Here is a 25,139-nt window from a genome sequence, read left to right on the forward strand (position 1 = left end):
AGTATTTAGCCTAATCATGAATAAAATAATAAAATAAATACAGTAATAAGTATCAGATACAATTAAATGTATGCATTTAAAATATTTAGAAATAAAAAGGTTTGGGGAAAATTACCATTTAAACAAAGATTTCTAAATAAATTACCATAAAATATTTACATACAAACATATAATTCGTGCGTCACACTATCACTAGACACGGCCTCTCACCCCACCGCTAGATGGCGCTACTAACTTCTGTCCCTTGGCTCCCGTCTCCTGCCATTGAACCTACTGTGAGCCCGAGGAGGAGTCAAGAACTCCGTGTTCTCACATCACACAGACACTTGTGCCAATCGAGCTGTAGATTGAGCCGAGCTCTGATCCGTATTCCGTGCCAGCTCGAGTTTCCCAGCGTTCCTCATCCATGCAGCATCTCCAGGCGCAGTGAGAAACTTTCCTCCGGAGCTCTGAGAGAAAGCTCTTCACAGGAGCCTGAGCACTTGAGGCAGGTGTTCGTGTGGCCACAAGGGCCAGAAGAGGACAACAAACAACAAAATACACCATGTCCACTGGGAAAAATGCACCTGGCACAGAAAAGTAAGTTGTTGATGACTTGTTTAATGTTTATTTTAAAAGAAATGAGAGTGTTGCTGGGCATTTGAGTATCAGCTACTCAGCAAAACTGAAACTGTCGTGGTTTGTGGCTCTGTAAGTCTCTAAATTGCTGATTCAGTGGGTCTGTGTTTAGTTTTGGCCGTTTTTTTTTCTCTTGATGTCAATTTTCACATCTCTCTTCCTTCCTTGTTTTGCAAGAGTCTGGTTTTGAGCTCAGCTCATGTTCTCAGTGAGAGAATGAAACAGAATCCCTAAATATAATGCTTAAGAAGCTTCACTGCTGCAGATGTGCTCTTAATGTTGTTCAAGTGAAATAACTGGCAGTGCAGTGTGACAATAAACCATATTCTTATTCAAAGGCGCTGGCTGTCCATGGCCAGTCTGTGTACTCTAAGCAAACATCAAACACCTTGACTAGTGACACAGTGTGTGAGCCATATTCTGCATTGCATTTGTGTTTGTACATGAGTCATTGTGACTTGAGAGATACCTTTAAATGACTTGTAAAGTCATGCAATTGCTTTAAACAAGTTGTTTTTCATCTCAAACAGGATGCATGTGAATTTAAGCAAATGCATGTTGGTTAGTTTATAAATTTCATAAGCAACAGGTGCCGGAGGGCCGTATGTCTCACTTTGAGAGCCCATGAATGTTTGTCTGCTCTAAAAGCAGGATCAACCAGTTGACATTAATTAGTCCTGCTATATATATCTTCAGTGGTCATGTGCTGTAAAACTCTGCATCGGAAGCATTCATAATTTATAAAGGGCGCTGCTGACAGGTCTGAATGGAGTCTTGGTATTTAGTAGTTAATGTCATTCATTTCACCAAGTGACTTTGCTTGTGTTTGTGTGGGTTTACTTAACATCGGGAGCTTTGGAGCAAAGATGACAAACCCAGCTTTAGTGAAATGAAATAATTAGATAATTACTTAATTTTATATAAATAATTTATTTTAATTTAAGTTTTGTATATTATATATATTTTTTTTTTTTGTAAATGATGTTTAATTAACAGGGTTTTTTTTTTTTTTTTTTTTATTTTATTTGAAGTGATTTTATTTTTTTTTTTCTAAATACTTTTTTTTTTGTATTTTTTATGTAATTAATTATATAATATATATATATATATATATAATATATATATATATATGTGTGTGTGTGTGTAATGTGTATGTTTGTATATTTGTACATACACTGACACATTTTTAGCTAAATAATTTAATTAAAAAAATGTTTATTTGTTCTAAAGCTTTGTCAATTGATAATTTTCCCTGTTTTTATTTGAATATGTATTTGTTTGCATTTTGAATTATTTTCATATATTATGGGATACTGAGTGTATATCTCTTTTGCTATCATTTCAACCTTGTTACATCATAAAATTAATATATTTATCTGCAGTATATTGGTCATTGGAAAGCTTGCACTCTAGATACTGGCTTCCATTAAAACAAATGTAGTCTTAGGAATTAGTTTTATATAAAGCGATTGAAGTCTCTGGCATGTGCTCAATGTGTGTGTGTGTGTGATCAGCTCCAGACAGATGTCTCTACAGGCCTGTCTTGATGAATGCATGGAGGCCTTGGATCTGTTTCTCAACAACCACTTCAGTGAGAGTTTGGACAAACTACGGCCACGGTGAGAGAAGTCTTGTTATAATCTTTTTGGTGTTTTCTGTCTCTGTCTTTTGTTCAGTTTTTTTTCTCTTCCCCAGCTCCAGTATCTGTGTGAGTGATCTTAAGAGCAGGCGAGCTGTTTATTAAAGGTTGTGGTACGTAACATACCAACCCCACAATGCTCTGTTTTCAGTCAGATGCTGCTGTGAATGTGCTGGTCTCTGAAGCACTTGTAGTAATTGTAGATGTCATCCCGTGATAGCATGCTTTATTTCTGTTGTGATAGAGAGAGTTGCATCAGGTGTGCTTCTTGTCCAGGATGTGAGGTGTTTACCTAAAGATCACACCCTCGTGTCTGACAATAGTCCTGCACACAGAGCCACTTCATTAATCTTCAGCTGGGAGAGCGAGTGACTTTATGCTGAAGTGACTCTAACCCCTTATTTTTATATACAGGCCCACCTGGAAGTACGTAATTCTTTATTTTATTAGTATTCTAGGACAGTTTCTGGCTCGTCTGTGTTTTAAAGGTGCAATTTATTTTGATTGTTAAAATGTTTTCTTCAATTTAATTTTAATGTACAGAGACAACTATGAGTAAGCCAATCATAGGTGCATTTCCAATGAAGAACTATCAAAACATTGCTCTGTTTGTTTGGAAATCCTTGTATTGCAATGCCTGCATTGGGGGGCAGGACTGTCTGGTGTTTCAACCAATGACAGACTGGGGAAGTTACTGAGGGAATCAGTTTAAAAAACAATTTCTGTGTAGTATATGTTTTAAAGGTGTAGTTTTGGTTTTCATTGTTAAAGTATTTTCTCTAATCCCATTTTAACGTATAGAAAACAACTAAAAGTAAGCCTTAGGTTCTTGGGTTAATTTCTCTGAAGAGCTATCAGAACATTTCTCTTTTTGTTTTGATAATCCTGGCATCACAACGACTGAGCCAATGGCATGAGTTAGGGGGCGGGACTGTCTGCATGTTCGATTTAAGGACCGAAATCGAATACTTCCCTGCTACATAGTATGCGAAAACATACTTTTTTAACGGTCGTGAAGTAAGTTCAAATTCAAATGTAGTACCTACTCAGACAGAACGCAATTTAAGACACACCTATAATTAGATTCATTTTCAGAGTGATTTTTTTCCAGCCGATGAACGATAAAAACATTTACGACCAATCAGAATCTACCCGACTTTAAAGAACTCAAGAATTTAAAGCGTCTGACGACAAAACTGAAGCACACATAATGAACAGAATATTATTTATTTTAATGCTTTAAAGTATAATTTTCCCCAAACACATTTTTAATTTGAAAATATTTTTATATGTAATATTGTAATATTTATATATTTTGTTTATTGTTAATTGATAAGGCTTTAAAGTTAATAATTGTAACATGAAAACACTGTACATTTGGATAAAATTGTATACACATTATGTACATTTATTTTATTTATTTATTTTAATTAATTAATAATTTTATTTAAACACTTATTTACATTTTTTAATATTTTAGAGTGCATCAATATTAATCATTTAAAATTATGTATATATATATATATATATATATATATATAATATACACATTTTTATTATGTTTTGTATAATATGTTTCTGGAAAAACTCTAAATTGCTGGATTCACTTTCAGAGCAGTTTTTCCCCCCACAGGTGATGAATAATAAAAACATTATCAGGTCATTTCACTGCTAATTACACGAGTCTGATTGGTTGTTAAAAAATAATGTGTGTTCTTGCATGAATGTGACAGGAAGTGTTCAATACTGATAGTGTTAATAATTGCCTTCACATTTTTGCATAGAGAAGGTTTAAGGTATTAACCTTCTCTATACTGAACTAGTAGCCTGCTGTGTTGGAGTGTGATCTCACGTTGTGTGTGTAAAAGCATGTGTTGTGTTGTGTTCCAGGGCAAAGGAGAGCATGTATCACGCTCTGATCTATGCCACAGTATTAGAGATGCAGGCCATGATGACCTTCCAACAAAGACGACATAGTGCATGCTGGGAACACGATGAAGAACGCCCCAGGAGGGGTGTGCCAGAAGGTAGAAAGAGAGCCCAAAACACTGCGTTCGTTTCAGTCATGGAGAGGCCTTCTCCTGTGACCTTTCATTTTTAGGCAAATGGGGTCATTTCCATGTCAGCTGACCCAATCCAGCTGCTTTGAAGATTTGCTTGAATTTGCATGGAGATGAGCTGTGTTGCTTTAAAAGACAGGCAGCTGGTCATGGCTAATGGGGAGTTTTACTGGCCTAACATGACATAGATTACATGGAGTGGAAGAGATGCATATATGTCCTTCATATAGCATGTGCTTCCCATGTTACAATGCAGCACTAATCCAGATGACTGTAAGTGGGTGGATTCACACATCAGCTCACTTTCAGTTTGCTTAAGAAACAGTGAGTCACAAGGCAGATCCTTCTCGTGATCTCTTCCTAAACCCCTCCAAACATCCTCTTGGGAGAGTGACGTTAGTCATTATATATATATTAATGCTGTCAAAATAAAAGTTTTTGTTTAAATAATATATTTGTGTGTATTGTGTATATATATATTATGTATATATGAATACACAAACATACATGTATATATTTAAACAATTATTTACATGTGTGTGTGTGCGTATATATATATATATATATATATATATATATATATATATATATATATATATATATATATATATATATATATATAAAATATAATATAAATATTAATAATTTATATATAAAGAAATCCATTTTTCTTAAATATATACATGCATGTTTGTGTATTTATATATACATGATAAATATACACAGTACACACATATATATTATGTAAACAAAAACTTTTATCTTGGATGTGATTTGATGGTTAGACAATGGTTTGGTAATTTATTATTCAGTGTCACATGATCCTTCAGAAATCATTCTAATATACTGATTTGTTGCTCAAGAAATTGCTGCATAATCATTTTGTAAAAACTATGATATATTTTGTCTTGATGAATAGAAGTTATATAGATTAGAAATCTTTTATAACATTATCAACGTCTTTACTGTCACTTTTGATCTATTTAATGCATCTTTTCTAGATAAAAGTATAATTTTTTTATTTATTTTTTATTTTATTTGTATGGTAGTCTATTTATTTTAATTTTTTATTTTTTATTTTATATTTTTTTAGCCCATCCATCTTCCATAAGAACGTTGTGGCTTTTGCCTGATCGTAGTCTGATCACGTGTGGTAAATATGTCAGACATTCTCATTCTCGGGTGTTTTTTCACTCATCTCTTGCTGTCTCTTTCAGGTTCCGTAAGAAGTCAGGTGGTCTTGGGAATCGAGGAGCAAATGATGAACTTTCAGAAGGTGCGGTTATTCTAGAAATGTCCATCTCACATTGCTATTATAGGAGCAATAAAACTCAAACAACCTATTATGTAGCACAGTATTCATTTTGAAGAATGATGAATTTGGTCAATTCTAGGCTAAATCTAGGCAAAATCAGTTAACTTTTTAAGATGCTTCATTTAATGACTGTTTTATGATCAAATGGTTTACAAACAATATTTTATTTGATGTTTTACAGAGCAGCTCCATGCTGAAGTGTGTTATGCCGAGTGTTTACTACACAGAGCGGCTCTCACATTCTTACAGGTTTGACACATTTCAAGACAAATTTCACTCACAAAAAAAGGTCTTAACCTTAACATCTAGAACTCAACATATTTTTTAACCTCAGGTTAAAGGAATTGTTCACCCAAAAAATAAAAATAAAAAATTTTCCTTTTTGGGTGAAAATTTAGCTGAAAATTTACTCTCCCTCAGGCCATCTAAAATGTAGATTATTTTGTTTCTTCATCAGAACAGATTTGGAGAAATATAGTATTACACCACTTGCTCAGCATTGGATCCTCTGCAGTGAATGGGTGCCGTCAGAATGAGAGTTCAAACAGCTGATAAAATCATCACAGTAATTCACAAGTAATTGTGATGTTTGTATCATCTGTTTGGACTCTCATTCTGACAAGTGATGTAATGCTAAACTTCTCCAAATCTGTTTCTATGAAGAAACAAACTCATATACATTTTGGATGGCCTGAAGGCGAGCAAATTTTCATTTTGGTTTGAACTATTCCTAAAGCCTAAGGCCGCTTTTAGCTCCACTCCAGAGCTCAAATCTGCACCTGATTTCTCATTCTCTGTTTGTTGACAGGATGAGAATATGGTTCGTTTTTATTAAAGGAGGAATCAAAGTACGGAACAGTTACCTCATATACAAGTAAGTCTGATGCAAGAAAGTGAAGGAATTCTGTGGTTTTACTGTCCGTACATGATTCTGGTTTGTGTGCCAACATCATGCCCTTGAATTGAACTGTTCAGGTGAATCTGTCTGCTGTGAATGACATCATGATTCTCATGCAGGGAGCTGCACGCCTTCGTCCAATCAGATACAACTTTCAGAGGACCAAATCACAAGCACTTAGAGGGCGGAGTCTCTTTTGGGATTGGGGGCTTTCAATTTGGTATGTTCTTCTGGAATATTGCATCTCTATTCCTTATGAATAAAACTCCAGATTGTCAACTGTGTTGCTGTTATTACACAGACTCTTTCACTGTTTCCTGCCCGGATTCTCAAGTTGCTAGAGTTTGCTGGCTTTTCTGGAGACAAGTGTGAAGGTGTTTTTTTTTATTTTTTACTTCAGATGTCTTGAATTTAAAAATTACTCCATGTACTTATTTTTGGAGAGACATGCCAGTGGGCTTATTCGTGTGTTTATTTTTTGTTAATAGTCTTTGGTGTGTGTGTTTGTAGGAATTTGGCATCTCTCAGCTGTTCACGGGTGCCACCTCTCATACCCTGCGCTCCATGCTGTGCGCCCTCCTACTACTCTGTTTCTACACCTTCCTCTCCTTTATTTTAGGTAAAGTGTATTTGTGATACATTATGCATTTGGTATCCACATAAAGCAGCATCATTAATGCAAGATGTGTTTCTTTAGTTATTTGTGCAAACTTAAGGGAAAGTTCACCCAAAAAATGAAAATTCTGCCGTCATTTTAATGTTTCAGTATGTGTTTGAATTTGTTTGATATTTAGTTGGTTGGTTAGACAGACATGATTTTTACAAAAAAATGAAGCAGCACAATTGTTTTCAACATTGATAATAAACAGAGATATTTCTTGAGCAGCAAATCTGCATAGTAGAATGATTTCTGAAGGATCGGTGTGTGACACTGAAGACACTTTTGCGTCATTTAAATTGCATCACAATTGAATTCTGCATTGCGTTTGAAAATATCAAGATTTAGATTATAGTAATATTTCACAATATTGCTGTTTTTTGCTGTATTTTTGATCAAATAAATGCAGCCTCAGTAAGCATAAGAAACTTCAGAAACTTCTGTATTTTTTTAATTCTTAAGAAAGAATTCTCAGATATTTTTATGTTATTAATAAAGTGATGTTTTGTGTAGGTACTGGAGAGGGGGAGGTGGAGGAGGCAGAGCAACTATTGAAGCCATTTCGACTGCGATACCCACGTGTATGTTTCTTCTTCTGACTTTCTGCTTTATTTATAAATTCATTGATTTAACATTTCAGGGCTATTTTATTTTAAATTCTAGTACTTTTTATTCCTTTGTACGTTAAAGACCCCATACAATCTAAATTGGAGTTTTGTGGAGTTTAGTTCTTGTCCGCACTCTTTGAGCTGACTCATGTGCTTGTTGACAAATTCACATTTGACGGATTTAAGCGCTTGAAAATGTGCAGTGTTTGCATTTTTAGAAAACATTTTAATTCAGGCAAATACAGATGTTTGTCTGATAAACTATTGTAGAATAAGAATATCCTTCCCCCATTACCACCTCCAACAAACTTGCTATTGGAATCTGAATAGGAAAGAAAACGTCTCCTGTTACTGACGTATTATCGGCTCCCTGAGAACGGGAACGAGGCATTGCGAAGCATTAGCAGTGGGAACTCCTCCCCTTCTCAGAAAATCCTGAAACCTTGTAGGATAATGCCAGTACAATAAACTGGCCAATTGTTGCTAATTATGCAAATCGCATGCAAATACTGACAAGTATGATGTGGTGAGAGCGACAATTGCCTCAGAATCTAAGACTGAACACTTGCACTACTGATTGAGCAGCGTTCACGGCGACCTTCGCAATGTCTCGTTCCTGCTCTCAGGAAGAGCGGCAATAATCAGCCTGAACCAAGGGCTGCGACCACATCAAACATGTGATAGAACAACACACAATTCCCAACCAATAGCAATGTCACTAGGAAAGCCTGCAGCTGATAGGTGGAAATAGATCAATGAAATTGACACAAATTAACATATCTGGCCAGAATAAACAAGCAGCTGCACTGAATACAGGGCAGACACAACAACAGTAAGTAAGGTAGGACCGTACAACATGACAAAAGCACATACAGTAGGCCTGCACAGTGTCAACAGCTGTAAGTGGAAACAGATTGTGCCCCGAACAGCAGCATAGCAATAAACTAGAAGAATAAGTGAGTTTAGTCACTCACCCGAAAGCACTTAAGATTGCCAAGGACAGCACACCCAACTTGTAAAACCTGCCGAAAGTATTCTGTGAGGACCAGCTGGCTGCGAAGCATATATCCCGAATAGATGTGCCTTTAGACCAGGCCCATGAAGAGGCAATAGCCCTCATCAGGGCTCGAATGAGGGTAGAGAGAGAGCTTTCAGAACCAGTGCTAGGTCCAATGGTGGCACCGATGGTGGGCATGTGGGATGTAATCTCCTCACTCCCTTGAGAAATCTGACCACCAGAGCGTGCCTCCCGATCGATTGCCCATCAACTAAGGAAACAAAGCAATAGCGGCCACATAAACTCCTGTTATCTAGAAGAAGAAAAAAAGAAGAAAAAAAAACAAAGTCGAAATCTGACACAGGACAGCTCCCTGGGTCGATGTCTCTATCACAGCACCATTTCACAAACACTCCCCTTTTAAGAGCGTACAGACGTAGAAGGTCAGGATTTTTGGAGAAGGGGAGGAGTTCCCACTGTGAGTCCTTGGTAATGTGAACGCTTGAAAGGGAAACTGTGCTGGTCCAGCCGTAACATGGGGTCTTCATTGGGTGTTTTTGGAGCTCATGTTCTGATTATCTCTCCAGGGAGCGATTTTCCTCTTTCTTTGCAGGTCGAGCCGAAGAAATAAAGGGCAACATTTGACGAGGTGAGAAAACAGGGAGGAGAACATTTACCAGAACTAATCATTCATAAATGCTGAGTACTGAAATATTAGTCATTTGGAATCTGACCACATAGCATTTTCAATGGGTTTTAAAGACTTCAGACTGGTTAGAATGCTATGGCTTAAAACACAAGGGTCAGAGAGGGGTGGAACATGGTTGAGAAAAACTAAATTACAATGGTTTGTTAGAAATTGAGGCTAACGTTATAAATGGACTTCACTAATATTTTGCCATTATTGTATCTCTGCGTGTCCAGGCAGTGGCGCTGTTTGAGGACGGCTGTAAGGCCCAGCAGGCCTGGAAACAGTTTTCATCAACATGTGCTACTGGGAGCTGATGTGGTGCTTCACCTTTAAGAGGCACTGGAAGATGGCCGTACTTCTACGCAGACCTGCTCAGCCAGGAGAGCCGCTGGTCTAAGGTGAGCCGACTGCTCCAAAAGAACAGTTTATACAGAAATTTGTTCTTGTTGTGTTTCATGATAAAGGCCCAATGACAATGAATTTTTTCGATCTTGTGAAAAAGAGCACAACACACACGTTTTACCATCTGCGCCACTAAAAGCTAAGGACAAAATGACATATTTCTTCACAAGTGACGAAATGTTCTCAGCAGTTGGTTAGTCAACAGTAACATTAGTCAATATTTCTTGTCTAATTGCAGACAGACTTCCTCCTCGGAAACATCAAGTAAACCATACAGGTGCAAAACCTGGGATTGAGCTGTATTAAGCTGTATTAAAAAAAAAATTAAGTTATGCACATGCGATTTAAACAATGACTGCCGTGTGTAAGCTGTGTAAATTTGGCTTTGTGGGTCTTTGCCAGGTTTTTGTTTGAACTGGTTGGTTCTGTTGCTGGTTGTGATTACGTACAGTGTGTTTCCAGTGTGCAGAAGGATTATGATGATTTTCTTGCTCTATCTCAGGCCATGTACGTGTACATGAAGGCGGCTTATCTCAGCATGCTTTCAGAGACAGAATCCCGGCCATTCGGGGATAATGAGGTGGATCTCTTTAGGTAAATACACTCATAAGTAATTGCACTGCCAACAGAGGAGCAGAAAATAACTCTTTCATTGTCTACATCTCGCTTTCGGTGGGTTAACTGGATGTGTGTTAACATGGTTTCAAAACTGAGACATTAGCTGATTGATGCATGGAAATAAAGAGGTTTTTTTTTTATTCCCGTTCACTTCCTATCTCTCTTTTTCGGTCTATCAGACAGGTACGGACGTACAAGCAGAAGATAGCGGGCAAATCTCCACCCACAGAGAAGTTTGCCATTCGGAAAGCAAGACGGTACAGAGCCAGCAATCCAATTAGACTTCCTGTTCCTGTGCTTGTAAGAATAATGCATTGCATTCAATACACTTCTTTTGTAAATGCTTTATAGTTTTCTGTAATAAGGCAATATATATATATATACTTTAAAAACAGAGGCACGACATTTTATATTCAGAGTGTACTACTCATATTTCAGGAGATTATGTACATGTGGGAATGGTTTCTCCATAATCAGCAAACAGCCTGAGCTGACAGAGGCATGATGGAGACGCTGTTAGAGGCAGAGCGCACTCTACAGTCCGCTCCAGGTAATGCTCCACAAAAGTCCTCTGTGCATTAAAGGGAACATCTGATGCCCATTTCCCCACAAGTTAGTATCAGATACTATATATATTTGCTAATACAGGGACAGTCTGTCAGCGGTCATGGGCAGGGCTTAAGCAGTATGAAATCATATTGCTCAGAAAATCAAAACGGCTTGATAATTGAGACTGTAATATGATTTTTGGGGATTAAAAAAAAGGAGTGAATGAATTTTTATCATTGTTGGGTGGTTGTGTCCCACACACTGTTTATATGCAAAACTCCATGTAAAAAAAGTGAATTTTCGGCATCCGATGTCCCCTTTAAATGAGAAGCTGCAACTTCATCAATTGCAATTCTAGTGAAATCTGTTATGCCCAGTAGCAGTAGCACTCTCTACTGTATACAGAGAATATTGTCTAGAAATAAATGAATTTTTTTTTTTTAAAATAGGTGTTAACCACAAATTCATTGTTATCTGTGAATAATGCAGTGAACGATTATTGCAAAAACCAAATGTATATTTTTAATTAAATTTTTAAATTATCCGTTGCTCAATAATATTTTTACAACATTTAGATCATTATTTTTATATGAATCAATTGCTAAATATTGGCATGGTCAGTATTTTTGTTGTTTTTTTACGGTAATCATGTTTAGATATTTTAATGATTTTTTTACGTATCTATCCTCATGTTTAGATCTTTAATATAGATTCGTTTTTGGAGGCGAGCCAAGTTGAAATATGGGGTGGCTTTTTGAGGAGAGGACCTCAATTTTCTCAAAAAGAATTATTGTAATAATTATAATTTTTGTTAATTGAAATAAAGTAATTTTGAACTGAAATAAAAATATATTGCAAGACGTTAACTGACAGATTTTAACTGCTACCTTCTATGACTTGTTTTTATTGAAAAGTGAGTTCTTTTCAAACTTATTTTGCCGCGTTGATATCACATAATTAATTACACTTAATTATTAAAATCTGCCTGAGCTTTTTGAAGTCATCTTTACTGCAGAAGTACCAGAGGAATATCTTATTCTTTGAATATTGTTTTTTGACAATAGCAGACCTTACAGAAAATTTGCCTGCTCTTCGGTTTATATTGTTTATGTGACCTTCCTATACAGTAGTATGGTGTATAGTATAGTGTTTTACATTTACTCTTTCTGTATGTGTAGAGAATGAGTACTCCGTGGACGATACGTGTGTAATCCTGCTTTCTGAAAGGCTTGTGTTCTGAAGAACCAAGGCCAGATGCAGGCGGCAGAGGACTGACTTCAGACAGATTTACAGCAGGCCATTGCTTCTGCGTTTATGGATTTACCTAAGAAATGCTTGTACTTTCTCAGGATGGCGTTTGAGATGTTTTTGTGTCTTTCACAGTGAAAAGAAAACTGAAGTTTGATCATTACCTGGTTCCTAACGCTCTGCTGGAGATGGTCTCCTGTACATCGACACGGGGAGGAAAGAGCAAGCTATCCATCTACTGCAGAAAGCCAAGTGAGTTCAGCCCAGGACAAAATCCTTGTTTGCTGTTGTAAGTATTTCTTGGCTTTAGTCTGTGTCACTGCATTGTCTTTTTGAAATGTTTCTCCTTATCTCTCCGGTCAGAAATAACTACAAGGAGTACTCAATGGAGTCTCGTACACAGTTTAGGGTCCTGGGAAGAGCGCAGCCCTGACCAAACTTAAGGCTGACACCAGCGAGCAAGAACTGAAAAAAACAGCATTGTAAGGAAAAGTTGATCCTACGTCAGATGCGTCTCTCCTTGAAGGACCAGAGCAGAATTACCTGGTCACTTTATGGGGACGGGGACAATGGACCAAAAGACACGCTGTGGTTTGTTATGCAGTGGTACTGCCCAGTGTTAACCCTGTCTCATGCTTTTTTTGGGGGGGCGGTATTATAGGAGACACTAAAAACTTATTTTGTACATTTCCCATCACAAGGTTATTTTTGCCAAATCAATGTTTATTTTAGTCAGTTAGTAAATCGATGAATGGATATTTCAAATGTAAATCAGGGTTAAAGCTCCCGTGTGTTAAAAATGTAATAAATGTACATTTTAGGGAGCATTAGAAGTCAACCCCATGTTAATATTTTTCTGTATTTTTTTTTTTTTCCACGTCCTGTTCAGGTTTAATAAGGGAAACTTGACAGTGTTCTTAAAAAAAAATAAAAAAAAAACATTAGACCGAACCATTTTACACTTTAAGTTGTAATTATGATTAAACATGTTTATTATAGTAAGGCTGAGAGTGGGATTGAATACTTTATTACTGATAAAATTATATTCCTTTCTTGATTAAATCAAGAATGTTTTATAATAACTCAAATGGTTCAAATAGCATCATAAATATTCAAATGCTTATGGTTGTTTTTTGTTTTGGAATATATCGATTTTATTAGTACTTGATATTTAATCAAAATATGATATTAAGTATTTTGGAAATTTTAATTTATGCATTCATTTTTTATAGTAAGTAAAGTTGTACAATCAATGCAGTTATTTAGCAATAAATGCTCTGGGTTTACTGCATGAATAAATCAGTTTTCCATGACAAAATTACACCCATCTGCTTTTTCATGCATGCACTTAATCTTTGTTTTAGCATATATGCTTTTAATGAGGAATGAGGAATTATGAAAAATTCAGCTCTTTGAATATCATTTTTTCAGTCAGACACGCATAAAACTTAGTTTTATACTAAAGTAGTATTGAATACAGGCATGTTTGTTTGTTTCAGTGACTGATTTTATTTCAATCAAACAATCTCTGAGATAATCACAATGACACCTCACATACAAAGAAATCATTTTTTACAATATAGTACAGTAGCACTGTCCTGAAAGTCCTTGTTCTCTGAGGGTTACTGGCTGGATTCTGCTGCCGCTGTTCCCTGCTCTTCCTCTCTCTTTCTGCGTTTTCAGAAGTTTTCTCGTTTCGTCTTCTCCTCTTTCTCTATTTCGGTGACCATCTCTTTGAACTTGGCACTGCGGGGGTCAGGCAGCGCATACCCGAAGCGCTCTCTGGCCTCGGCCAGACAGTTTTGTCCCGCCTCGTTTTCTTCCTCTCGCTGCTTCTTGTTTTGTTTTCCCTTTTCTGCTTTTTCACAGGCAGCGATCATCTTGGGCATTTTGGCCATTGTTTGCAGCGATTAATCTTCTCTCTGTGTGCGAACAAAGCCAAAAACACATTTAAGCTGTGCAAAAACCAGTGGCAGTGATCACGTGGTGATGAATATAGCATAAGAAAGTTTGATAAGAAAAAGTAACTTTTTTTTTTTTTTTAATATAGCATACTCCTTCTAAATGTGCTGTTTTTCAGTTTTTGGTGTGTTTTTTGTTTCACAGAATAAACTTTTTTTTTTTCTTTTGCAAACCTTGATCTTATAAATACAAATACTGAAGTATTTTGAGAACATAGGATTATAAAAAAAGATATTTAGAAGAATGTTAATAACCAAATAGTTGCTGCCATTGACTTATAGTTTTTTTTTCATAGTTTAACTATACAAGACAAGTGCAAAATGCACAAAGATAAAAAAAATTTTAAGAAATTGGTCACGAGACACGCGCGAACCAATAACGTTAGATGTCAAACCCAGTGATACGTCGTAACGGTCAAATTTAAACGTTGAAATTATTATCCGTTTTTTTCACTGAATAACGACTTAAGTGTCGCTTCATACATCAAACAAATCTAACACAAACGGGTTCAGAAAACTTGCAATAAAGCCGAGAAGTCATGTGGATTAATCTACCAATTTTATGGTTAAAATGTATAAAAAAAAACTATATATATTACTTTAAAAGTGTCCTGTAGTTTGACAGCAAAAGTCTATTCAGTTTCGTTGTATGGAAAACTAAAGCTCGGATATTGTGAGAGACACAAATCAACGTGAAGGTGAGTTAAAGATGAGCATTTTCATTGTGGGGTGAACTGGTTTCTTGTTCTTGAATATGTGCAGTTACAACAGTTAGTGTTGAACACTGTCGCTGTCATATATCTTAAAGAGACTAAACTAGTGAGGGTCCTTCACCTCTCCACCCGCTTTCCGCTCCTTCTCCCTCTCTCTGGCCGCGATGTTTTCCAGCATCACCTCGATCGGGAGGGTGCCACTCTTTCTCCTCGGCCATCAGCTCCTCCAGCCGGGGTCGTGAGAGGGCCAAGATTTTGGCCGGCTCCACTCCAGACGCGCTTCCATAGCGGCCGAACAGCGTGCGCTCGTACTTCTCTTCTTTTGCCACTCGGGCGTCTCCTCGCTCTCTTTATTCGGAATGTAAGGGTTCTTAATATTCAGCCAGAGGGGTCTGGGGGTTATAGTTCGCGATCTGCTTGGACTACAGCCGGTAGAGAGGAGTTTAACTTACTAACGCCAAGGAATAAAGCTGTCCTCTTGCTTAGCAAAGGAGCCCGGCCGCCATGTTTAATGACAACCCAGTGCCCTCTCACGTCAATTTTTTGCACGTGGTTGCTGACGTAGCACCATGACGCCCTCTGCTGGTGAATTTGAAAGTAGTATTCGTTTTTTTTTTTTTTTTTTTTATTACTTGAGGATATCTAATAATAATAATTGAGAATTTTCTAATAATTATTATGTCTACATTTATATGTATTATTTTACTCAATACTGGGATTATCATTATTGCTATTATACAAATACTCGTTTGTATTTTCCATTTTACAGTACTTTATTATTATTGCAATATTAAGGTTTTTTATTGATTTGTTTAATTTTTATAATTTAAGTACTAAAACTATTAGTTTAATAGTATAATTGTAATAATAAAATATTATTTGTAATTTTTTTTTTTTTTGTTGGTCCTTAGCTGATCATATGCCTTTTTGTTTTCCTGTTCTGTGCTGAGAATCACGCACTGTTTAGATGTGTTTAGCTTGTGTGTTGTCTGTTGTTGGTCTCGCTCTCCTCCCTGATCATTTTCATGTGGAGTTTAATCATCACCTCAGGGGGACCTTTAACAATGCTATTCCAATCCTCAGAGTTTTTGTGCGTCCCGAACGCTGGACCCTTGAATCTTTTCTGGTAGTTTAACAGCACAGTGGGATCCTGTTATTGGAAATAAAGCTCTTAAATGGATCTGGTCCTGCTGGTATTGTTTATCCCAGAGTCCAGACCATGCTAGAAGAACAAATATGATAGCTGATTTTAAATCTCTGCTAGCCTTTTTGGCCACATTGCTTATTTTAATTTAATTACTTTTAACAAAAGAGGAAAATATATTAGAACACAAATTACAAGTTACTGGAGAGTTAATGAAATATAATTGAATCTTGTATGTATCGAGTTCAAAAATTATATATATACTATATATATTATATATATTATATATATATATATATATATATATATATATATATATATATATATATATAAAAATTAGACACTTTTACATTTGACACATTTCAGCATTTTTTACAGTAAACGGTATTGCACTGCAGTTTGTTAAATAAATGTTAATTAAACATATTAAAATATTAGAATATAAAAATATTAGAATTGTACAATGTAATAAATTTTTTTTTGTGATTTTACATTTACATCTACAAATGTTTACGTTTTAATTTACTGGATCCTAAAAACAGAAGTTTTATGAATATCACTGAATTAGATCAGCTCCTCAATTATGTACAATTATGTTGTTTCAACTGATTATTTTCCATTTGTAGTGACCCATTTAATACTATAAATTTTCCATAAAAATTAATTAGAAAATCAGTAAATAAGCAGATACAAAAAAACTCAAAATCTGATTAAAAATGAATATATCAATCAGTATAATTTGATGTTTATTTGAATGATGTGATCTTAATCAGCCGAATCAAGTGATAGTGAATGTTTTAGAAGGTGAAGCTTTATAGATCGAGTTCATTTTACAGACACACTGAGAGGCCCTCTCCTCACATAATTGGCTGATGAATGGATGAATTATCATGTTTGAAGAGTCTAAAAGAGGGCTTAGGTTTTCCCCGAGCGTTTCTTTCACCCATAGGGCTGCATGCGGTCTATACTTCTGTCTTATTAATGGTCCAACCCAGCTTCAGCGAGCAGATGAGCAGAAACTCCACTTTGAATTTCTGGAACACAGCATGGGAGGGTTGGATTATTAACCAGCAAACACTCGGAGGAAGAAAAAGGCCTTTGTTTTAAATGCTCCAGCCCTCCCTCTCCATCACAAACCCCTCCCCTCCTTCCGCTACTCTTCCTTTAGTTTTGATTTCTTTTCAAAAATGTAAAGATGGGACAAACAAGCAGCTTTAGAATGCGCCTCTTGGAGAGACAGATGTCAGCGCTTTTGTGTCGCGACGACGCATCATTATAACTCGAAAGTTCCCATGGTGGTGGGGGGTTGAGGGTTTGAGAGGGGTCCGCGGCGTGCCATGCGCGACGCAGGGCTTAATTTAGACACCTGGTGGGTGTGGCTTGGTGCCAACTGAGAAGCTTTAAAGACATGACCATCTCAGAAATCAGGTCTGCTGCTGCATTAGGTTTCATCTGTATAGATGTGTTTGTAAGGCTAGAGTTATATCTATTTGGCTCCCCTGCAACCTATCTTTCATAATCAAACAGTCGTCCGATTTTTAGCACGTAAGGGTTTATAGCATTCGGTTTGTTGTTACAATAGAGTTGTAAAATTGAATACAGCTTTACACAGAAAAGGTTATAAACACACATAGCTTTTATTTTATGATTATATAATTGAATTTGGCCCCATTCACGTCTATTGTAAGTGCCACACATTTAGAAAAGGAGGGATAAATGAAAAACTAATTTTTTGTTGCAATTGACAATATGCCATGCTGTCAGTTAAGATAAACTTTGTACTGAATCTGGAATATTCCTTATGCAGGACAACATTGTCTTCTGCCATGTCGTTATAACCGCTCTCGCAGTAGACAGAAAGGTCAGTTATATAGGCTCTATGGATGGGCTTGTTCTCTCTCATGTTTTGCTCTTGTGAGTTCAACCAAAGAGACCATCCATATGGCCTTATGATTAAATATTTACAGGCCACCAAATTTCCAACCAGCTCATGAGAAATTCATGGCGATGTTGCATTATGGGATGGTTCTATTCCAGCCGCTCGCTGCTGTTTAGCCGAGTATAGCCCGAGGGAATGTCCAGATGCCAGTTTAGTAAACAAGATGTCTCTCTCATGCTTTTTAATGTGCACACGATGACCTGTAATATGTACATTACAAGTGCTATACATATGTGATTTTGATGGCAATGATGCTTTGTTCACCGACTTCATTAAAATTTAGTCATTTAGCAGATGCCTTTATCCAGGGCAGCACACAAATGAGGAAAAACCACCAGAAAACCAGAACATTATGGAAGGCCGTTTCTGGTAACTGTAACTTTATTTCTAGTAAATGTGACTTTATATTGCATAGTGTGTCTTATATCTCACAATATGACTTTATTTCTTAGTTTATTCTCACAGTTGTCTAATTTGTTTAGCAGCCCAAGTCAAGAAGTAGGTGGTTTGGGGTTGATATTAGTGGTTCGTTCATCACTCTGGAACTAGAAAGTCAGGTTGAACACTTTGCATTGTGGGATATGGGATCTCTTACAGCGTGCTGCTGTATACTGCATCTTTTGGCATAGAACTGCATACTGCACACAGAAAATATAGTATGGTAGTGTGCTAATCTGAAAATACTGTAGAAATGTTTGACTGCTCCATAGGCCCATACAAGACAGAAGCAAACGATCAGCGCACATGCAGAGTGTGACATTGCTCATATTCTCATCCTGTAGGCGGATCTGGAAGTCTCCATGTCATTGTTTAAATGATTCCCCTTCACTAAACTGGGAACGAACCCAAGCGACATCTACACGTGAAAGCTCGTCAGGAGGGGAGCATGTTCAGCGGGGAGCTTTTCAATAATGGATGTACCACATTGAGCTCCCGTTAATAATGTGTTTCCTTGTCGCCGCGGGAGACAGAAAAACGCATTTTAGAGGCGGACGAGAGAATTATGGGATGCGTAGTTAGGGAAACTTAGTCATAACTCACTCTGGCTCTTTTTCAGACATTTTCAGTGTCTTATGGCTTTGTTTAAAAGGTAAAAAAAAACATATTAGCGTTGTGATTTTTTTTGAAAGCACAGTGGCTTGTTAACCCCTGAAGCTAATTGTTGAAGCTGTTATTATCATAAATGTGTTTTATGGATTGAAGCAATGATCCATATGCCAAAGTTTATTCATGTTACAGACAAGATTTAAAGGAATCTTTCAGGCTCAAACAATTAAACCTCAACCATGGAAAAAAATATGTGAAAATTATTTATTTTGTCCTTAGTTTGTTAAAACACACACAAAAAAAAAATGTGTTCACAAAAATGCACTGGTGTAGAAATTAAGGGATTGCTAGTCAATTTCAGAATCAGTTGCAAAGAAATACAAGTAACGCACTGAATTAAATGTGACATTTTGAAGTAGACAAAATGAAATGTTATTTTCTTGTAAAACATACTGTGATACTCTTTTATTTGCAACTTCAAAAAATCTTTCTTTCTTTCGTTCTTTTTTACGTTGTAATGACAGTGTTTAAAAGCAGATATGTGAATTAAAAACAATTCGGTTTATAATATTACATGAAACAAAAATGGATTTAACTTTGCACAGACAATGTTAGAAATTGATTTTATCACACTCGACACATAAAATGTTGAAATCTTGTGGTTGTACCTTTTAAACAGTGTAATGTCCATTCAAAGATATTTTGAAGAATTTTAGTAACAGTTTAAGTTCCCATTGACCTCCATTCTACTTTTTGTGCATAGAATGGATGTCAAAGGGAACTAAAACTGATTGGTTACTCACATTATTCAAAATAATTCATACAGGTTTGAAACGACTTGTAATTTAAATTTTTGGTTGGACTGTCCCATTTCATCTAGTTTTTAAAACTCTCTTCCTCACAACCATTATTGGCTATTTTTCTTGCCGCTCTCAAATATGAGAGCAGATTTTGTTCCCATGGCTGTGTATGTCCACATTAATGAGTGATTTGACATTTGTGTCATGCTCTCTGTGTCTGTCTCTTGTGTCTTCACCCATTGGGGACAGAGCACAGCTCATCGTCCAATCAGAAGCTGAGCTCTCCTGCTGATGCTTTGAAAATGAATGCAATGCCAGAGGCACTAAATACAGTTAATGGTCAATGAATTCAAATGTCATCATTATCTAAACTTCACTTTAGCATTCAAGCATTATTCAAATACAGTGTTAACATTCAATTATTCAAAAACTTTTCAATATTCAATGCATTATCAATTTCAAAACAACTAAACTGCACATTATATATTTTTTTAAAATACGTTTTAATACCTGAATTTACATCATGAAGAATGAAACATTTAGTTTTCTTTTTGATTCATAATGAATGATGTATCTATTTTACCAGTTTTAGTGTACATATGATGTATAGAATAATATATAATACATATAACACACGAATACTATACTGAGGATTATTTTACATTACATTACACACACACACCCACACCCACACACCCACCCACACACACACACACACACATATATATGCAATATCACACAAGTTGTTTTGAAAAACAACAACAAAATGTTTCATTCTGATATAGAATCAGGTATAAAAACATTATAATGTATGAAAAAATATAACGTATAGAAAAAAGGGTAACAGTTCAGTTGTTTTTGAAATTGATATTGCAATATTAGATATCAAAAAAGAGACTTCAGCATCGACATTAAGACAATTTAAAAAATGAATCATATTACTATATTTTAAAAAATAAGCCAACAATATCTTCTTTCAATATTGGATAATTCATGCTATGATATAGGAAAATATAATACTATACCCAAATACTAGACTTTTAGGTTCTAGATGATCTTTCCATTATGAGAAAAATATCAGCCCAAACGTGGGGGGGGGGGGGGGGGATAAATAAATAATTGAAGTGATATATAGAAACTGTTCTTTTGCAGAGATCATATGAAGAGATCTCAGACACATCTGATGTTCTCACCTTTGTTGGGGGTTGATCTCCCTGAGAGCTGACTCATCTCTCTCACACACACACACACACACACACACACACACACACACACACACACACACACACACACAGTGTCCAATAATTGCTGTGGGTATGGTAGACTGGCAGAGGGGTGCAGGTGGCTCTGCATTGGTGCAGACACGCGTCCCGACGCTCCCCTGTCCGTGCCAGTGCCATCTGTCATCAGCTATAACATCTGCAAATCCAAGGTGCCCTTGATGCCTGGTGCCACCGCGGCCTGCTTCGGATTTCTGCAGGGGGACGAGTGGGTAGAGAAGCTGCTCCCCGAACACTAATCACATCTTCATCACTAATCATCATGGTTTGGGCTTTTTTTTTGGTTTGTTTTTTTTATTCTAGCGTTACCGTTCCAGAATTGTCTGCTTATTTATCCATATTTCATATCAGATGTCAACGGCTCACCCCATGCCACACACACACAGTTCAATTCTAATGTGTAGAGTGCAAAGTGAGCAAGCCGAAGGCAATTGTGGCTGGGAAAAAAAACAACTAATAATGTTTAGATGAGTTGCAGAAACTATTTTATCCATTTGAAACAAGAGAGTTAGTGAATACTCATAATGGAGTATGCTGAGGTCTTGAAAGTCTTCCATACCTGCAAGGCATCCATTAGACCACATTGCAATTAACATTCTTGGCTATGATCCGGATTACTTTGTAAGCAAAGCTCTATATTGATTTAGCAATAACATGTAACTAGATTTCTGAAGTAAAGTGGTGTCTCTGCAGCTGTTGTAGGAGGTTGTCGGGCACTGATATGCAGTTGCTACTATGTTTGGAGTGGTTGTTAGTGCAACGATATGAGGCGTAGGTGTCTCAAGCTTTGATATAATATTCCTATATTTATATGGAAATACAAATTTAAGTAGTTTAGTAATCTAGCAAATTCTATCAAGTTGCAATGTGCTTGTTTTACTTTAAACAATCCATTTTTTTTTTTCATATTTACTTTCCCAGTGTACAACTTGTGTGGTTTCCAGGGTGTTCAGAACTGATTTGTGTTGCTATGTGGTTGCTAGGGTGTTGTAGGTGGTTGCTGACTATTCAGAGTGGTTTGTTAGTATGTTATGCTAGGTTGCACATTTTTTTTCACATTTAGTGTCTTAATGCACATTTCTGGGTTTTATTGTGCATGACCGCCCCCCATGTGGTACACACAAATGGTAATGTATTATAAAAGTATAATAAGTCTGTAAAAGTATAATGTGTCAGGTTTCTTTGGGTCTTAAAAAGATCTTTATCAAAACAGAAAGTCTTTGAAATTCATGAAGTTATTGAAATTGCATTGAATGTTACTTGCACTGCAAAAAATTGTATATCTTTTTCAGTATTTTGTCCCATTTCCTAAACGTCTAAATTATCCTTATACCAAGATAAATTTACTTGAGATGCAAAATTAAGATGAAGTCTTGTTTTCTGAAAAACTGATAAAGTCGTTATTTAGTGAGTTCATGCTTAATTCAAAAAGGAAAAGAAACCCCACTGACAGATGTTTGCTCATTTTAGGTTGATTTTTTTTTTCTGAGCCCATAGGAATATATTTGTTCTTGTTTTAATCATAAAATCACTTCATTTTTATTAATTTCTCAGAAAACAATATTTATTTTGCTTCTCAATAAATGCATTTTGATTAAAGAATCTTTAGACATTTGCACTGAAAAACAAGACAAATACTGAATAACATCACCTTTTTTGTGATTCTAATTGAGAGGTATTTTTAGTAAAATGGCTTAAAAAGTAAAGGAGATCTTTTGGAAGTTGCATTTTCAAACTTTGAAGTGCTGTTAATACAACTTGTGACATTTACATTTAAAAAACATATTGCGTTCCCTTCAGTTTTATTTTATACCTTTAATTTTCTTTTCTTAAAAAAGCATTAAGAAGCCATCTGGAATAACATTATCGTTACCAGTTTACATTATGACAAAATAAATATAATATGAACTTCAGTATGTTTATGTTTAATGAGATTGCAGGCGACTAAAACAGTCACTTGGAGGAAGTGACATTTAAAATTCAGAAGAGCACCAAAAACAGTCATTGAGGACAGAAATAAAGGAAAGGAGAAAGAAAAGGGGGTGAACACGTCTGTTTTGTTGGCTAATAGACGACCGGAGCAAAAAAGAGGCCTAAATCAGAAAGAGTAAAGCTCTGAAAAGAGAAGACAAACGAAATAAAAGAATAGGAGCATAGGTATCGATGATCTGAGTGAGATGTTGTTTGGTTGTTTTGGATTTTTAGTTTTAAAAGTGCGAAGCGGCAGTCGCTCCTTTACATTCCCCTGAAACCCCGCTGGTCAGCGCTCCACTACTTGGCATCTGATCCTTTGGCCCGCGCCATCAGACGCCAAGAAGAAAGGAAATCGCTCAAGAAGTAAGCTTGTGTTTCTACGGCGATAAAAGATTCAGTTCCCCCTGCACGATTTGTCACCTGCGTGTTTGTTTTCCCACCCCCCGAGTCGAGAGCCCACCTTAATCTAAATGAGCTCATTAGTTGGCAGCGTTCGCTGCACAGGTTCACATAATGAGGCTCATAAACACGGGCGCCATCCACTAAATGAGGCCTGTCACCTCACGTTAGGCCAGTTTGCATAAAATACCCGCTCCTTTTTATGAAAACATTTTCATTCGAAACTTTGCCTGGAAAATGGTTGTTTTGATGAAAAATATTTTCAGCTTCAGACTTCATGGTTCTGGAATGTGTAGGGTAGGCGGCTTTATGCTCAATTCCCGAGAAGAAAATAGGGGTGGGATTTTTCGACGTAGACTTTTGTGTCTGTTGGATACGGCTCAAAGGAACTGTATGGAACATAAAGTTCGGGTCTTCTCGGTTTCCTGTGTTTGGGATGAGGTCCCGTGGCGTGCGTACCGCCCCATAAGGTGATTTGTGGATGGCTTTCCTCATGTGGTGGCCAGCCAGCTCAGGGTTCAGATCAGGACAGTACAGATAGACTGAGGACAGCCGGAGCGTTGACATGTTGAGTTATCCAGGCCTTGTTTGATTCTAGTTATGGTTTTTTTCCTTCTCTGAAGGGGAATAAAGAACAGTAAAAACAAAAGAAGATTTAGAAAATGGTGATATGAAAATCTAAATGATTCTCAAATAACAGGGAACAGTCTCACAACTAACTAACTTTCTCTTTTTTTTAAGAGTTAAGAGTATAAATTTTAGGGCAAAACATTCTTAATAGTAACATATTATGGAATTTTCTTATAGCGTATAACTTTTATTGATATGTACAGAGCCCCGCACATGACATGCAAGAAAAAATAAATAAATCGTGTGCATGATTTACTAATTCATTTCCTCGATAAGAAAAAATAAATAAATCGTGTGCATGATTTACTAATTCACTAAATTGTGCTGCACAATTACTAATTCATTCTCTCGATTTATAAATCGTGTGCACAATTTAGCAAATCGATGTGTGAGTGAACGAAATAGTAATCATTTTTAGCCTTATTGTTATTCCTGCATGCCATGTGCGGAGCTCTGTAGATATACGTTCTTATAATGTTGAGAGAAAACGTTCTGAGATCAACATTCTCGGAACGTCCTTATGTTATTTGTCCTTGATGAACGTTCAAAGAAATATTTTTGTAACCTTTAAAAAATGTATATTCATGAAATCCGGACATTTCAACATTTTCAGAATATTATCAATAAATGTTCAAATAAAGTTATATCTTGGGTGAAAATAAACAGTAGAATGTTGTAAGTAACGTTTTTGTAACTTAATGTTTTAAGGAAACATTTTAACAACAAGAAAAGCATTTTAGCGTTATTAAAAATAAACGTTCATATTCTGGGTGAAAATAAAGTTAGTAGAACGTTGTAAGTAACGTCTTTGTAACATTTAAATCTCGTTATATTCATGAGAAGAAAACGGCCATTTCAATGCTTTAGAAACATTTCAAAACAATGTTCTCACAACATTTCCATAAACTGAATTCGTTACCTGAGGAAGAGAAAATGAAAACTGTGAACTTG

General features: G+C 36.2%; 2 pseudogenes; one reads left to right on the forward strand and one right to left on the reverse strand.

The window, feature by feature from the left end:
• Positions 1–259: 259 nt before the first annotated feature.
• LOC122133865 lies at positions 260–12,293 on the forward strand (annotated as a pseudogene).
• Positions 12,294–13,905: 1,612 nt separating this feature from the next.
• LOC122138710 lies at positions 13,906–24,125 on the reverse strand (annotated as a pseudogene).
• Between the last annotated feature and the right edge of the window lie 1,014 nt (positions 24,126–25,139).

The sequence above is a fragment of the Cyprinus carpio genome, chromosome A3 (genome assembly GCF_018340385.1).
Source record: "Cyprinus carpio isolate SPL01 chromosome A3, ASM1834038v1, whole genome shotgun sequence".
In the NCBI taxonomy this organism is placed as follows: Eukaryota; Metazoa; Chordata; class Actinopteri; order Cypriniformes; family Cyprinidae; genus Cyprinus; species Cyprinus carpio.